Here is an 18,254-nt window from a genome sequence, read left to right as displayed (position 1 = left end):
TCAGGGAAATACAAAACCAAACTACAATAAGATATTACCTCAAATCTGTCAGAATGGCTAAAATAAGATATTACCTCAAACCTGTCCGAATGGCTAAAATCTCTGTAGGAAATGACAGGTGTTGGTGAAGATATGAATGAAGGGGAACCCTCTTGCATAGTTTATGGGAATGTAAACTGGTGCAGCCACTCTGAAAAATAGTATGGCAGTTCCTCAAAACGTTAAAAATAGAGCTACTCTAAAATCCAACAATTTTACTTTATTTCTCTTTCAGCTTCTTCACTATTAGTGTATAGAAATGCAACAGATTTCTTCTAACACATTGATTTTGTGTCCTGCACTTTATTGACTTCATTTATCCATTCCAGTAGGGTTTTTTTTTTCATCTTTCAGGTTTTCTATATGTAGTATTATGTCATCTCCAAATATTGAAAGTTTCACATCTTCCTTACCGATTTTGATATATTTTATTTATTTTTGTTGCCTAATTGCTAAGGGTAGGACTTCCAGTACTAAGTTAAATGGAAGTGGTGAGAGTGGATATCTTTGTTTTATTTCTGATATTAAGGGGAAAGCTCTCACTTTTTCCTCATTGAGTATTCTGTTCTTTGTGTGTTTTTCATAAACGACCTTTATTATGATGATGTTTGTTTTTCATAATATTCCCTTACAATTATTTGTATTTCTCTAGTGTTGTTTATTTCTCCTCTTTCACTGGTGATGTTTATTTTAGTCTTTTTTTTTTAATGTGTCTTGATAGAGGTTTATCAATTTTATTGATCTTTTCAAAGAAACAGCTCCTGATTTCACTGATTTGTTCTATTGTATTTTTAGTTTGCATATCACTTATTTCTGTTGTAATCTATTATATACTTTCTTCTGCTCATTTCACATTTTCTTTTTTCTTTTCATTTTTAGTTTTTGAAGCAGTGTTCTAAGATTCATTGTTTACATTTTTTTTTCATTTTAAGCCTTTTATTGTGGAAAATTTCAAACACATATAAAGGAAAAACAATAGTATAATGAACTTCCATGTACCCATCACCCAGTTCAATAATAATTAACACTGTTATTATTGTCTTATATATCCCTCTCAATTATTTAGAGTTTGCTGGAGTATTTTATTTTATTTCAATTTATTATTATTATTATTATTACAGGAACGGGTGTAAGGTTAGGCTGTTTGAGAATTTTCTTGCTTCTTGAAGGAAGTATATATATATATGTATATATACATATATGTATATATATATATATAGGCTTGGTTCCAGGACCCTGAGATCATGACCTGAGCTGAAATCAGGAGTTAACTGCCTGACTAAACCACCAAGGTCCCCTAAGAAACCTGTATTCCTATAAAGTTGCATCTTAGAACCACTTTTGCTGAATCCCAAAGTTTTTAGACTTTTTTTTTAAATTATTGTTTGTTTCCATGTACTTTTTAAAAAATTTCTTCTTTGAGTTTTTGGTTGACCCATTCATTATTTAGTGGCATGTTACTTAACCTCCATATATGTGTACTCTCACCAGACCTTTTCTTGTGGTTGTGCTCCAATTTTGTCACTCTGTGGTCAGAAAAGATGCATAGTATGACTTCAACTTTCTTGAATTTGTTGAGTGTTGTTTTATTGCCTAATATGTAATCCGTTTTGGAGAATGTCCCATGTGAAATTGAAAGGAATATGTGTTATGTGTTTTAGGATGGAATGTTCTCAATATACCTATAACTCCCATCTGGTTTCATGTGTCATTGAAAGGCATAATTTCCTTGTTTGTATTCTATTTTGATGATATGTCCCTCAATGTAAGTGGGGTATCAAAGTCCTCTACTATCATTTTATTACCATCAATTAGTTCCTTTATGCTTTTTATTAGCTGTTTTATGTATTTGGATGTTCCCATGTTGGGTACCTATATATTTACAATTGTTGTATCCTCTTTGTGATTGTCCCTTTTATTATTTTATAGTTTCCTTCTTTGTTTCTTGTTACCATCTTTGTTTTAAAGTTTATTTTGTCCAAAATAAGTATCACTACTTGGGCTTTTTTTGACATTCATTTTCATTGTAAATATTTCTTCATCACTTCTCTTACAATCTGCGGGTGTCTTGAGGTCTGAAATGAGTTCTATGTGAGCAGCATATGAATGAGTCTTTTATATATTCTGTCACCCTATGTCTTTTGTTTGGATCATTTATTCCATTTATAATCATAGTATATATAGATATAGATATCTATAGATATGTAGATAGATCTATATAGATCTATTAGATAGATACATCTATCTATATCTGTATATCTGTATACAGATATCTGTATAGATATAGATATAGATATCTATAAATTTATCTATAGATATCTATATCTATCTATATATAACTATATATATCTATAGATATTAGATAGATAGACATATCTATATCTATATTTATCTATAGATCTATCTAATATATATCTATATATATCTATCTATATAGATATCTATGTATCTATCTATAGATCTATTGATAAATCTATAGATCTATAGATATCTATGATTATTGATATCTCTGTATCTATCGATAGATCTATGTATTTGGATAGATCTATAGATAGATCTATCGATAGATACAGAGATATCAATAGATAGATCTATATAGACATATATAGATATCTATTAAATATATCTAAGATATATATCTATCTAATATCTATAGATAGATCTATCTCTCTATATATCTATATTTATCAATATCTATAGATATACCTATATATAGATATAAAAGCACAAAACACATAACAAAAACTATAAAAAGCAAAAAAAAAAAGATGAAGGTTCAGAGACAAACTATAAATGCACAAAATACATAACAAAAAGACCATGTAGATAGATAGATAGATAGAGGTATATAGATAGAGATAGACAGATATATAGATAGAGATAGATCTATCGATATCTATAGATCTATCTATAGATCTCTATCTCTATATATCTATCTATTGATATCTATAGATAACAATAGATATATCTATCTCTATCTATCTCTATCTATGTATCTATGTCTATCTCTACTTATATACCTCTATCTATCTATCTATCTACATGGTCTTTTTGTTATGTGTTTTGTGCTTTTATTGTTTGTCTCTGAACCTTCATCTTTTTTTTCCTCTTTCATAGTTCTGGTTTTCTTTTGTGATATTGGGGTTTCTTTAATTTTTGGATAGCTGTGTTTTTGACTTATGGTTACCATTTCAATTTATATATAACATCTGCATGTAGCAGTCTATTTTAAGCTGATCACTTAATTTTGAACCGATTCTTTACCTCTCTCTCTTCTACTTTTCAGATACCTGGTATCATTTTTTATATCTTTTTGTGTTGTGCATCTTATTTTCTTTACTCTTACTTAGGATTTTTGTTTTAGAGTCACAGAGTCTCCCTTAACATTAATTTTAGGGCTGCTTTAGTGCTCATTAATTTTTGTTTTGTTTTGTTTTTGTTTTTTGTCTGGGAAACTGTTTATCTCTCCTTTTATTCTGAATGATTGCCTCTCTGTGTAAAACATTCTTGGTCACAGATTTTTCCCTCTTGGCACTTTGTAAACGTAGTGCCACTTTCTTCTCACCTGCATTGTTTCTGCTGAGAAATTGGGTGATAACCATATAGGATTTCCTTTATATATAACTGTCTTCTTTACCCTTGCAGCCTTTAAAATTCTTTATCACTAATTTTTGCCATTTTAATTGCTATGCGTTTTGGTGTGGATATCCTTGGGTTGAATTTGTTGGGTAACTCTGTGTCTCCTGAATCTCTATATGTTTCTTTTCCCAGTTATTATTTCTTCAGATGCATTTTCTTTCCTCCTTTCTCTGTCTTCTCATTCTGGGATTCCTATAATGCAAGTGTTATTATGCTTGATGGGTTTATTGAGTTCTCTAAGTCTATTTCCATTTTACAGTATTTGTCTCTTACCTGTTAAGCTTGATTGCTTTCTATTACTCTATCTTGTAGGTCACTGATACCTTCCTCTGCTTTCTGCAGCCTACATTTTTGTGCCATCTATTGTATATTTGATTTGATTTATGAATTCTTCATCACTGATATTATTTTTATCTCTTTTTCTAGGGTCTCAGTGATTCCCTCCACCTTTTAATGAAGTCCCATATCTTTATGATCATTACTTTAAATTCTGAATCAGGCATTTTACATATTTCTCTTTTGTTTATATGTCCTGTTGTAATTTTTGCTTGTTATTTCATTTGGGGGATATTTATCTGTCTTATTATTTTGTTTATCTCTCTGTGTTGCTTTCACTGTGCTGAAAAAGTAAATTACAACTTCTGCTCTTGAAAGCATTGGCTTTATGAAATAGAAGCCATATAGTGCCTTGCAGTGAAGTGTCTCCTGTTCACCAGAATCTGGCACTTCAGGGAAGCCTCCTTTGTGTATTGCTTGTGTCCTGCTATTATATATGAGTCATATTTCCCTTCAGTCTAGATTTCCAGATTGATTCTCTCCCTGTTATGGGCTATGCAAACTCTCTGTGATATTGGTGAGATTCAGGAAGTTTGACTTCGAGGGGATGTGATGTGACAACAGAAGTCTTTGGGGTTGGGGCTGCAGCCTCAGTAACCTTTGCACAGAGCCACTAGTCCTAGGCTGGAATGGATGGTGGCAGTGGAAGAATGGCATTCAGGGACAGAAGCTGGGTGGGACATGTGCAGTTTTAACAAAAATTCCACCAAGCCCAGGGTGGAGACCAACAGTCCTGGAGTGGGCTAGCCTTCAGATGAACTCATGTAGGGTACACTCTTCATAGGTTAAGTAGCAAGTGTTTGTGCAGTACAGCCTCTGGCAGGTGGCTTTGTGTTTATGCCAGGGGATGGTGGAGGAAAATGACACCTGCCAGCAACTCAGTCCCCACAGAAGTTTCCCAACATGCTCCAAAATCAGACAGATCTCACACCATTATGGAAGCTATTGCTTCTGTGTTCCCTCTCTCTGGCTGTTTTCTCTTAAAGGGCAGAGACCTGAATATCATTGCCCTCCAGACTGACCCAGTGCTGAGTTGGCATACTTTTAAAGCTACAGGCTTCAAATACTGCTGGTTACACAAACACAGAATTCAGCCTCTCTGGTTTCAAGACCAGACATTATGGGGATTTATTTTCCCTGTGTGGGCTCCCTGGTGTTTCCTCAATCCTGTCAACAGCTCCCTCCCTCCCGCAGACAGCTCCTAACCACCATTTCTGTCCTTCCTAAATTTTCTGTTAGGGATTCTTTTCCACATTTAGTCATAGAGCTTGTTTTGACAGTCTTCAGGTCACTCTCTGCTTTATTTCTTGGAGGTGAGTGGTATCTAGATATAATCATGGTATGATGTCAGCTTAGGGTCCTCCTAATCTGCCATCTTACCAGTACTTCTTCTAGATATATCTTCAATTAATAAGTCTATCTTACATACAAAACTAGGGAATGCTCTATGGCAACCCATGTGGAAAGGATTCAAGGGGAGAGACTTATAAGGTCATCTCAAGTTTAGAGTTTTGCATAGAAAGCGGGACATAGAATCATTTTTCTGAGAAGAGATATAGAACCATGAAACAGAGTTAAGGCTGGGGGTAGACATTAAATGAATGTGGTAGCAAAATTGAAAACTAGGCAGATATAGAAATAAGGGATTTCTGGAAAGACATAAGTGATAAAAATCTAACTGTCAGAATTTATTCATTTATTCAACCAATGTTCGTTGTAGGAATGTTACTGTTAAGTGATTAATAGTCTTCAGAAATGAAATAGAATAAAAATCTAAATTCTAATTTGATACCTACAGGGTGTGTCCTTGGACAAATTAAAGAGCTCTTCTGAGTCTCCTTATTTGTAAAGTAGGGAGAATAATAAAGAACTCATAGGTTTTCCTTGAGGATGTAATGAGTTATCACCTTGGCTTTTAGCAAACACTTAATATATGATAGTTGTTAATAATATTAATATTTTTATTTTTATATTATTGGTATTAATTATTGGACATTTTCTGTATATAATGAAATTTGCCAAGCCTTTAGCACTGTTATGAGAACAGAAAAAGTATAAAGTAAATAAAGCCAGCATTCTGGATGGGAGAGATTTCTTAAGACAGTCATTCCCCCTCACCCAGGAGCTAGAGTATTTTTTTTTTATTCAAGTATAATTAACATACAATGTTATATTAGTTTCAGATGTACAATATAATGATTCAGCAATTTTATACACCACTCAGTGTTCATTAAGATAAGTGCACTCTTTATCCCCTTCACATAAGTGAAGGAGACATTCCTTATTGTGGGTCCTAGGAAATCTTTATGGGCCAGGAAAGGCTCTATAAAGATATACTGGAATATTCAATGAAGAAGTCCCATCAAACCTTCATACTATATCTATAGGATGCATGGATTGATTGCCTATAGGGTCTTGGTAAGTTCCATATTCATATTGATTAAACTCATATGTATATATTAACTCTAATAGTTGTGGCATGCTGGAAAATTAAAGGAGATTTTTATTGTTTAATGTGACACCCTGGTCATCAAAATATTGTTTTTTCAGAAAACAATTTCTAAATAAGGGATAACCACCAGGGTTTTAAACAATTATTTTTGCCATATTTTCCTAGTGACCGTTGGAAGCTAATGTGCAAGACCCATGATAAGGAGATTCTCTATAGCAGGCCATCACTGTTACCTAAAAGCAAACTGAACTGGCATAGATAATTGTCCTATAGAAAGCCTTTCTGTTGCACCTTGATGATCACTGACAATTTACATATCTTAGGAAAACCTTTGTTGGCTTCTGTCATTTCTGCACTATTATGCGTCTTTCTGGATAATTACCAGTTAATGTGAAAAAGCAGATGGAAAAATCCTTGAAATTTCTGATAGAGAATTCTCAATCCTCTCCTCTTATCTGTGCATAACAGCTTCTTGATTTCAAAAGAAGTTTCAAAACCTTTGTTAAAAATGTCCCTGATTCCCAGTCTAAAAGAACCAAATGACATTTAGCTAAAATTATTGTGCTTTTTGCACAATTAAATTCCATTTTCATAACTGTTAAAATAAAATGAAAGACCTCTTAACTAGTCTGTTAGTTGTTTGCTTAGTATGTTTTGTGGTGTGGACAGTATAAAGCTGTGTGGAAGGGAAACAATAATTGTAATTTTGCAGTATGTGGACAGTATCAGAGAGTCTCCTCCCTGTATTTCTCCCCTTTTCCAAAAAGTATTCCTTTGAAGAAAGGCTGACTGGACATTCCACTAAATTTAAAAGGATACTGGGCAACTTGAATATATAGGTCCTTTAAGTTGTTTTTTTTCCCCCCTGGATTTGTCTACCATTTGTACTAGACATCAAACAATCTCAAACATCACTTCTCAAATTAGTGAAAGTATGATTACAACATATTTATGACAGTTTTTATAAGATAATTTTATAATTTTGATCAAGAGCAGGATATCAGAATGTTTATATCTGAGATAAAAGATCAACAAGTTTATATACACTGGCAGTGAGAAAAAAAAATCCTGACATCTTATGTAAGCTCGCATTTAATTAAAATAGCTGCATCTCTCCTTCACCATGTCTTTCGATATGTGAAGTATTTGGTATTTTGAAAGTGTTAGAACCCCATCTTATTAACTTTATAGAAAATGTGCTAATGCAGAAAAGAGCTCATGAATTTATCAAGTAATCATTGACTTTATAGAATGTCTGCAAACAAATTTAGGGTCCTATTCTGGATTTCCTCCTGGCTGCCTTTTTATTTTTCTCAGTATTTTAAGTACTCAGAGAACATTAAAAAAAAATCTTATATGAAGTCTTACTTCAAGTAGTGCATATGCTTCCTTTACATCCCTTACATATAAATGACTTCCACAAATCCTGGGATACCATTGTAATAGAATAATAGCAGTAAAACAACAACCATAGTAACCACCACCACCACCATCACCATCATCATCATCGTAATGGCTAAGCTGTATTGTTTATTCTGTATTAAGTTCTAAGTTATTAGTATTCATAATCTAATCTTCACAATGATATAATAATGTAGGTATTATTATTTTCTATATCTTACAGATTGATAAAATGGGTTTGGAGAAATTAAGTAATCTTCCAAAAGTACTCCAAAAAGTACTCCAACTAAAAGTAATCCAACTAAAAGTAATCCAATTAAAAATTTGAAAAACCACATATTAAATCTCAGCCTGTCCGATTCCTAAGTACTTGTACTTAAATGGTATTCCATCTTTCAGCAGTTCTCATTCCTCTTTTGTTTTCAGAAGTTGGAGTTTGGAGGTATTTTCTAGCCTTTTTTTCCCTTGTGGTCTGAATATGCAACTCTATCCTCTACCTCTGTAAAAGGGACATATTTTTCTATTACACTGTAGATCTTAAGAATGAAAATTAAGGAAAGAGACCCAAAAGACTCTTCTCTTCTGTCATTATTACTATCTTCTTTTATACTAATTCAAGCTTCTGCCTCAGAAACTTACTATAGATCTCTACTTAGAGAATTTTTATCCCCACCCCTCAGCTTATGTCCTACTCCTTGGTACAAAATGCCAAGAATGGATAGCTATGAGTATGAAATTTGTTTCTGAAATGTTAAGTAAGTCTTGCTTTATTCATTTTGGCATGGGTAGATTTATAATTATCACCTATGAACATGTCAGTTGGTCTAATAGAAAAAGTATGAAGTTTTATAATTTAAGAAACTTAGGTTAAAACTATATTCTGCCATGAACAAACTGATGTTCATTTCTAAAGTTTCTTAATTTCTTGTAATCAGTTTCCTTTTCAGTAAAATGGAGTTAATGGCATCACTCATTTAAAAGTTGTAGTATAGATTAAATTAGACTATAGGTAAAAAGTACCTGACACTATGCTATATTTGATAGTTGTTTCATAAATAATAGTTGCTATTATTCTCATATTTTGTTATAGATTATATATGAAGGAGAGAGAGGTAGATAACTAAGGGAGTCCTCTCCCAGAAGTGCAAGCTGTGAGAACAAATGTGTTATGTAGCAGGGACAGGTAACTTCCTGGTGTTCCTGAGGGGAACTCTGCAGAGAGTTTCACATAAAATATTTAATTCGCTTGTTAAATTCAATAAATATACAGTTGGCTCTTGAATAACAAGGGTTTGAACTGTGAAGGTCCACTTATACAAGGATTTTCTTTTTTAAGTAGATCCCAACCCCAGTACAGAGCCCAGTGTGGGGCTTGAACTCAGAACCATGAGATCAAGAGTCACATGCTTAACTGACTGAGCCACCCAGGCACCCTTACAAGGATTATTTTAAATGTAAAGTATCACAAATATATTTTTATCTTCCTTATGATTTTCTTAACAGTATTTTATTTTCTCTAACTTCATTATAATAATAGAGTGTATAGTATATATGAGATATAAAATATGTATTGACTGTTTATGGTATGGTATGGCTTCCGGTTAGCAGTATGGTATGGCTTCCAGTTAGCAGTAAGCTTAGTAGTTAAGTTTGTGGGGAGTAAATTTATACATGGATTTTTTCGGCTATTTAGGGGTCACCACATTTACCCACTGCATTGTTCAAGGGTCAACAATACATATACTATATGTATTAGATGTATATATAAACAATACAAGTGTGTATAATTTTATATATATTTTCTTTGGGGAAAGAAAATGGAAATTAATATTTATTAGTAAACTGCAGTGGTACTGTACTAGGTACTGTGCTGACAATTTTCATTAAAGGACCTTATTTAATGCATATATTAATTCCCAAACTTGAGGGTGCTGGTTATCACTCAAAAAATCCTAAGACTGTGATTAAAAGACAGCTCCGTTTGATTCCAAAACTCACTGAACAATGGTCCTTAAGGACAGGCAAGTAAAGCAGTCTTTCTGCAAGTTCTACTGACCAATTCAATATGCACTAAATGACTTCTATTCTGCAAAACACTGTGTTAAGTGCTGTCAAAAATAGAGATGTTTTCTGCTTTCAGATGTAATCATAATTGTATACAAAGAAGGGCATTGTTGAGTACTGTATAATGGCATAAACAAAATAATTTGAGATTCAAATTAAAGATGAGGTTGTGGTGTTTTGGTTTGCAAATGCTTTAATTAAAGCACATGTGGATTAAATAGGCTTTTTTAAGCTAGCCTAGTGATGTAACCACCATAATGCAGTGTGTGTGTTACATAATATACATTGTGATTCCTAAAACAATCAGCTTACAAGTGAAAGGTTGGAATACAAACATTTGTGAGCATGAAAATTATGGCATCTGGTGTGGAGATGGCTGCCTACACAATATTTAAAAAAAAAAAGATGACAGAAAACGTGGGTTTTATGTTCTGGAACAGTGAATTTGAATTCTAGCTATGTCACTTTTAGGTGTACGGTTTTCAGAGAAATAACTGAACTTTTCAGAGTTTCTGAGCTGCAGTTTTCTATAATGGCATTATATTTGAATGTTGAATGAATAGAAGGTGTGGCATATGGCAATAAAAATCAAATGATATAAAAATATAAAAATCTATGGAAAAGGTATAAATATGGCAATATTTTAGTTAATATAGTTATTTTACTGAAGACATATGTGGTATCTGCCCCCTTTCACTTGCATACATATTCATTTAGTGTGAATCTGTATGCCATTATTTTCATTGTTAACCAAGGCAAACAATTTTAAGGAGGTTGTTCCTTCCTTACTTGGCTAATCAACTAACCATCTTCATCGAGTGGCATTTGATATATTCCCTCCTAGTCTATGCTAGCAGTACTGCCGATGTGGTTTCTCATCCAGAGAAAAGAAGTAGAGAGGAGTTCACAGAATAATTCTTCATTCCTCTCTATAGAACTCTAAATTTCATTTGTTTTTAAGTGTTTCAGCAGTGTACAACATGACTGTTTTAGATTGAATTAAAATATCAAATTCTAAAATGCTGAACTTTAAAGTGTATGTGTAGTTTCCCCCCACCAAAAGTCATATTTCCAAATGTGGATCACAATCTACAAAAAGGAAAAACTTTGGAATAAAATGACATAATTTCAAAGTACAAAGAAATCATCCAGAAAATTTTTAACATCTCATATTTAAAGAGAGGTATTTTGGCAAAGAGGAAATGATTTGTCCATGCAAGGTAATAAGAATAGTGGCTAAGGGTGTTATTTTCAAAATTGAAGAGATGATGCATTTGAGACCCAACTGTGCCATTTGTTACCTGTGTGACCTTGCACAACTAATTTCTCAAGGTCTCTTATCTATGTAATGGGGTCAAGAATGACAGTACCTGGGGCACCTCGGTGGCTCAGTGGGTTAAGACTCTGCCTTCGGCTCAGGTCATGATCTCAGGGTTCTGGGATCGAGCTCCGCATCAGGCTCTCTGCTCAGCAGGGAGCCTGATTCCTGTCCTCTCTCTCTGCCTGCCTCTCTGCCTACTTGTGATCTCTGTCTGTCAAATAAAAAAAATAAATAAATCTTATTGAAAAAAAAAAAGAATGACAGTACCTACCTCTTTAGGGAATTATAGGATTAAATGAGATAATACATCAAAAACACTTAAAAAAAATCCTGTCAGATAAAAAAAAGTGTTCAATAACTGTTACAATGATGATGATAATAATGATGATAATGATGATGACAATTCTGACAATGGTAATGACAATAAGCAGGAGGAAAACTACCATTTTAGAACCTACATTTTCTGATTATCAGTTTACATTTATCCTGCTCGACTTGAACACTAGGATATTTTGAGGCCACTGATAAATGATAGAGTAGAATTTCACAACATTTTCTTCTTGGTTACCTTGCATTCATTTCTAGCTTCTTAATTTATATTATATATTTCTTTTTTTTTATTTTTAATTTTTTATTTTTTATAAATATATATTTTTATCCCCATGGGTACAGGTCTGTGAATCACCAGGTTTACACACTTCACAGCACTCACCAAAGCACATACCTCCCCAATGTCCATAATCCCACCCCCTTCTCCCAAACCCCCTCCCCCCAGCAACCCTCAGTTTGTTTTGTGAGATTAAGAGTCACTTATAGTTTGTCTCCCTCCAAATCCCATCTTGTTTCATTGATTCTTCTCGTACCCACTTAAGCCACCATGTTGCATCACCACTTCCTCATATCAGGGAAATCATATGATAGTTGTCTTTCTCTGCTTGACTTATTTCGCTAAGCATGATATGCTCTAGTTCCATCCATGTTGTCGCAAATGGCAAGATTTCATTTCTTTCGATGGCTGCATAGTATTCCATTGTGTATATATACCACATCTCCTTGATCCATTCATCTGCTGATGGACATCTAGGTTCTTTCCATAGTTTGGCTATTGTGGACATTGCTGCTATAAACATTCGGGTGCACTTGTCCCTTTGGATCACTACGTTTGTATCTTTAGGGTAAATACCCAATAGTGCAATTGCTGGGTCATAGGGCAGTTCTATTTTCAACATTTTGAGGAACCTCCATGCTGTTTTCCAGAGTGGCTGCACCAGCTTGCATTCCCACCAACAGTGTAGGAGGGTTCCCCTTTCTCCGCATCCTCGCCAGCATCTGTCATTTCCTGACTTGTTAATTTTAGCCATTCTGACTGGTGTGAGGTGATATCTCATTGTGGTTTTGATTTGTATTTCCCTGATGCCGAGTGATATGGAGCACTTTTTCGAGTGATATGGAGCACTTTTTCATGTGTCTGTTGGCCATCTGGATGTCTTCTTTGCAGAAATGTCTGTTCATGTCCTCTGCCCATTTCTTGATTGGATTATTTGTTCTTTGGGTGTTGAGTTTGCTAAGTTCTTTATAGATTCTGGACACTAGTCCTTTATCTGATATGTCGTTTGCAAATATCTTCTCCCATTCTGTCAGTTGTCTTTTGATTTTGTTAACTGTTTCCTTTGCTGTGCAAAAGCTTTTGATCTTGATGAAATCCCAATAGTTCATTTTTGCCCTTGCTTCCCTTGCCTTTGGCGTTGTTCCTAGGAAGATGTTGCTGCGGCTGAGGTCGAAGAGGTTGCTGCCTGTGTTCTCCTCAAGGATTTGGATGGATTCCTTTCGCACATTGAGGTCCTTCATCCATTTTGAGTCGGTTTTCGTGTGTGGTGTAAGGAAATGGTCCAATTTCATTTTTCTGCATGTGGCTGTCCAATTTTCCCAGCACCATTTATTGAAAAGGCTGTCTTTTTTCCATTGGACATTCTTTCCTGCTTTGTCGAAGATTACTTGACCGTAGAGTTGAGGGTCTATTTCTGGGCTCTCTATTCTGTTCCATTGATCTATGTGTCTGTTTTTGTGCCAGTGCCATGCTGTCTTGATGATGACAGCTTTGTAATAGAGCTTGAAGTCCGGAATTGTGATGCCACCAACGTTGGCTTTCTTTTTCAATATCCCTTTGGCTATTCGAGGTCTTTTCTGGTTCCATATAAATTTTAGAATTATTTGTTCCATTTCTTTGAAAAAGATGGATGGTACTTTGATAGGAATTGCATTAAATGTGTAGATTGCTTTAGGTAGCATAGACATTTTCACAATATTTATTCTTCCAATCCAGGAGCATGGAACATTTTTCCATTTCTTTGTGTCTTCCTCAATTTATTTCACGAGTACTTTATAGTTTTCTGAGTATAGATTCTGTGTCTCTTTGGTTAGGTTTATTCCTAGGTATCTTATGGTTTTGGGTGCAATTGTAAATGGGATTGACGCCTTAATTTCTCTTTCTTCTGTCTTGCTGTTGGTGTAGAGAAATGCAACTGATTTATGTGCATTGATTTTATATCCTGACACTTTACTGAATTCCTGTATAAGTTCTAGCAGTATTGGAGTGGAGTCTTTTTGGTTTTCCACATATAGTATCATATCATCTGCGAAGAGTGATAATTTGACTTCTTCTTTGCCGATTTGGATGCATTTAATTTCCTTTTGTTGTCTGATTGCTGAGGCTAGGACCTCTAGTACTATGTTGAATAGCAGTGGTGATAATGGACATCCCTGCCGTGTTCCTGACCTTAGCGGAAAAGCTTTCAGTTTTTCTCCATTGAGAATGATATTTGTGGTGGGTTTTTCATAGATGGCTTTGATGATATTGAGGTATGTGCCCTCTATCCCTACACTTTGAAGAGTTTTGATGAGGAAGGGATGCTGTACTTTGTCAAATGCTTTTTCAGCATCTATTGAGAGTATCATATGGTTCTTGTTCTTTCTTTTATTGATGTGTTATATCACATTGACTGATTTGCGGATGCTGAACCAACCTTGCAGCCCTGGAATAAATCCCACTTGGTCATGGTGAATAATCTTTTTAATGTACTGTTGAATCCTATTGGCTAGTATTTTGTTGAGTATTTTCGCATCTGTGTTCATCAAGGATATTGGTCTATAGCTCTCTTTTTTGGTGGGATCCTTGTCTGGTTTTGGGATCAAGGTGATGCTGGCCTCATAAAATGCGTTTGGAAGTTTTCCTTCCATTTCTATTTTTTGGAACAGTTTCAGGAGAATAGGAATTAGTTCTTCTGTAAATGTTTGGTAGGATTCACCCGGGAAGCCGTCTGGCCCTGGGCTTTTGTTTGTTTGGAGATTTTTAATGACTGTTTCAATCTCCTTACTGGTTATGGGTCTGTTCAGGATTTCTATTTCTTCCTGGTTCAGTTGTGGTAGTTTATATGTTTCTAGGAATGCATCCATTTCTTCTAGATTGTCAAATTTATTGCCATAGAGTTGCTCATAATATGTTCTTATAATAGTTTGTATTTCTTTGGTGTTAGTTGTGATCTCTCCTCTTTCATTCATGATTTTATTTATTTGGGTCCTTTCTCTTTTCTTTTTGATAAGTCGGGCCAGGGGTTTATCAATTTTATTAATTCTTTCAAAGAACCAGCTCCTACTTTCGTTGATTTGTTCTATTGTGTTTTTGGTTTCTATTTCATTGATTTCTGCTCTGATCTTTATGATTTCTCTTCTCCTGCTGGGCTCAGGGTTTCTTTCTTGTTCTTTCTCCAGCTCCTTTAGGTGTAGGGTTAGGTTGTGTACCTGAGACCTTTCTTGTTTCTTGAGAAAGGCTTGTACCGCTATATATTTTCCTCTCAGGACTGCCTTTGTTGTGTCCCACAGATTTTGAACCGTTGTATTTTCATTATCATTTGTTTCCATGATTTTTTTCAATTATTCTTTAATTTCCCGGTTGACCCATTCATTCTTTAGAAGGATGCTGTTTAGTCTCCATGTATTTTGGTTCTTTCCAAACTTCCTCTTGTGGTTGAGTTCTAGCTTTAGAGCATTGTGGTCTGAAAATATGCAGGGAATGATCCCAATCTTTTGATACCGGTTGAGTCCTGATTTAGGACCGAGGATGTGATCTATTCTGCAGAATGTTCCATGTGCACTAGAGAAGAATGTGTATTCTGTTGCTTTGGGAAGAAATGTTCTGAATATATCTGTGATGTCCATCTGGTCCAGTGTGTTGTTTAAGGCCTTTATTTCCTTGTTGATCTTTTGCTTGGATGATCTGTCCATTTCAGTGAGGGGAGCGTTAAAGTCCCCTACTATTATTGTATTATTGTTGATGTGTTTCTTTGATTTTGTTATTAATTGGTTTATATAGTTGGCTGCTCCCACGTTGGGGGCATAGATATTTAAAATTGTTAAATCTTCTTGTTGGACAGACCCTTTGAGTATGATATAGTGTCCTTCCTCATCTCTTATTATAGTTTTTGGCTTAAAATCTAAATCATCTGATATAAGGATTGCCACTCCTGCTTTCTTCTGATGTCCATTAGCATGGTAAATTCTTTTCCACCCCCTCACTTTAAATCTGGAGGTGTCTTCGGGCTTAAAATGAGTTTCTTGGAGGCAACATATAGATGGGTTTTGTTTTTTTATCCATTCTGATAGCCTGTGTCTTTTGACAGGGGCATTTAGCCCATTAACATTCAGGGTAACTATTGAGAGATATGAATTTAGGGCCATTGTATTGCCTGTAAGGTGACTGTTACTGTATATGGTCTCTGTTCCTTTCTGATCTACCACTTGTAGGCTCTCACTTTGCTTAGAGGACCCCTTTCAATATTTCCTGTAGAGCTGGTTTGGTGTTTGCAAATTCTTTCAGTTGTTGTTTGTCCTGGAAGCTTTTAATCTCTCCTTCTATTTTCAATGATAGCCTAGCTGGATATAGTATTCTTGGCTGCATGTTTTTCTCGTTTAGTGCTCTGAAAATATCATGCCAGCTCTTTCTGGCCTGCCAGGTCTCTGTGGATATATCAGTTGCCAATCTAATATTTTTACCATTGTATGTTACAGACTTCTTTTCCCGGGCTGCTTTCAGGATTTTCTCTTTGTCACTGAGACTTGTAAATTTTACTATTAGGTGATGAGGTGTGGGCCTATTCTTATTGATTTTGAGGGGCGTTCTCTGAAACTCCTGAATTTTGATGCTCGTTCCCTTTACCATATTGGGGAAATTCTCCCCAATAATTCTCTCCAGTATACCTTCTGCTCCCCTCTCTCTTTCTTCTTCTTCTGGAATCACAATTATTCTAATGTTGTTTCGTCTTATGGTGTCACTTATCTCTCGAATTCTCCCCTCGTCGTCCAGTAGCTGTTTGTCCCTCTTTTGCTCAGCTTCTTTATTCTCTGTCATTTGGTCTTCTATATCACTAATTCTTTCTTCTGCCTCATTTATCCTAGCATTGAGAGCCTCCATTTTTGATTGCACCTCATTAATAGCTTTTTTGATTTCAACTTGGTTAGATTTTAGTTCTTTTATTTCTCCAGAAAGGGCTTTTATATCTCTCAAGAGGGTTTCTCTCATATCTTCCATGCCTTTTTCAAGCCCGGCTAGAGCCTTGAGAATTGTCATTCTGAACTCTAGATCTGACATATTACCAATGTCTGTATTGATTAGGTCCCTAGCCTTTGGTACTGTCTCTTGTTCTTTTTTTTGTGTTGAATTTTTCCGTCTTGTCATTTTGTCCAGATAAGAGTATATGAAGGGGCAAGTAAAATACTAAAAGTGTGGCAACAACCCAGGAAAATATGCTTTAACCAAATTAGAAGAGATCCAAAATCGTGAGGGGGGAGAAAGGGGATAAAAAATGGTTCAAAAAGGAAGAAAGAAAGAAAAAAAAGAAAGAAAAAAAATTAAAAAAAAAGAAAACACCTTTCAGAAAGTGGTTGTTTTTCTGTTTCCAGAATTGCTGTTCTTCTTCTCTTCGATCTGCTGATGGATTTTCAGGTGTTTGCAATCTTTAGATAAGCTATCTAGCTGATCTCTGGCTAGCTGAAGTAGTCTCAGCCTGCTACTTCTCTGCCATCTTGACTCCTCCTCCTATATTATATATTTCTTAAAATCATTTGTTTATTAAATGATTATCTAGGCTACTATCTGTGTTAAATTCCATGCATACAATGGAAAATAAAATTGATGTCATCTTGGAGCTTGCATACTAATAAGTTATATCTATTTATTTTACTTTATAATATGTTCAGGAATTATGAGAAATGGGCATTCTTAACAGGGAAATCTATATTTTTTGGAATCAACCAAGAACAAATAAATTGAATTTTAAAGTCTATTTTGTATTATGTTATGTTAGACAGATGTATAACAATTAGTTTTCAGAGATGTATTCTGAAATTTATTTTCTTTATTTAATACCATTTTTATTGTTATGTTAGTCACCCTAAACTACAAAACATATTTTCTGCTATGAGATCCAATTCATGTAGATTCAGCTTGCTTACCATCATAATAATAGCTAATACTTATATAGTGTTCTTTGTGTCGAGCTTATTTGTGTGTGTGTGTGTGTGTGTGTAGCATTTATATTATGAAGCTTAATTTAATTTTAAGAATAACCATGACAAAAAAAGAGAATAACCATGACAATGTAACACCAGTTTATTAAATATGTGATTTAAAGTGAATTACTAACTACTTGAAGTCTCAAAGTCAGTAAGTGTAAAAACTGAAACTACATTCAGAGGATGTTTCAATTACTGCTTTCAACATCTTTAGTTTTATAGAGTAAGAACTAGTATTAAAATGTCCCAACAACCAGTCCAACAGGATTGTGAAGTAGTAGAGGGGATTGTTATACTGAGAAATTTATTTGGACTAGATAACCGCTGTAGTCCTTTTCAAACCTAAGATACACCTTTTCCCACTCACAGTCTCACTTACCTTCACACAACAATCTCTATTTAATACTTTAGACTTCAGTTTTGGCTAGATACTAA

The sequence above is a fragment of the Mustela putorius genome, unplaced genomic scaffold (assembly GCF_011764305.1).
Source record: "Mustela putorius furo isolate JIRA1106 unplaced genomic scaffold, ASM1176430v1.1 tig00001021_pilon_pilon_pilon, whole genome shotgun sequence".
NCBI classification, from domain to species: domain Eukaryota; kingdom Metazoa; phylum Chordata; class Mammalia; order Carnivora; family Mustelidae; genus Mustela; species Mustela putorius.
This window is presented reverse-complemented; position numbering follows the sequence as displayed.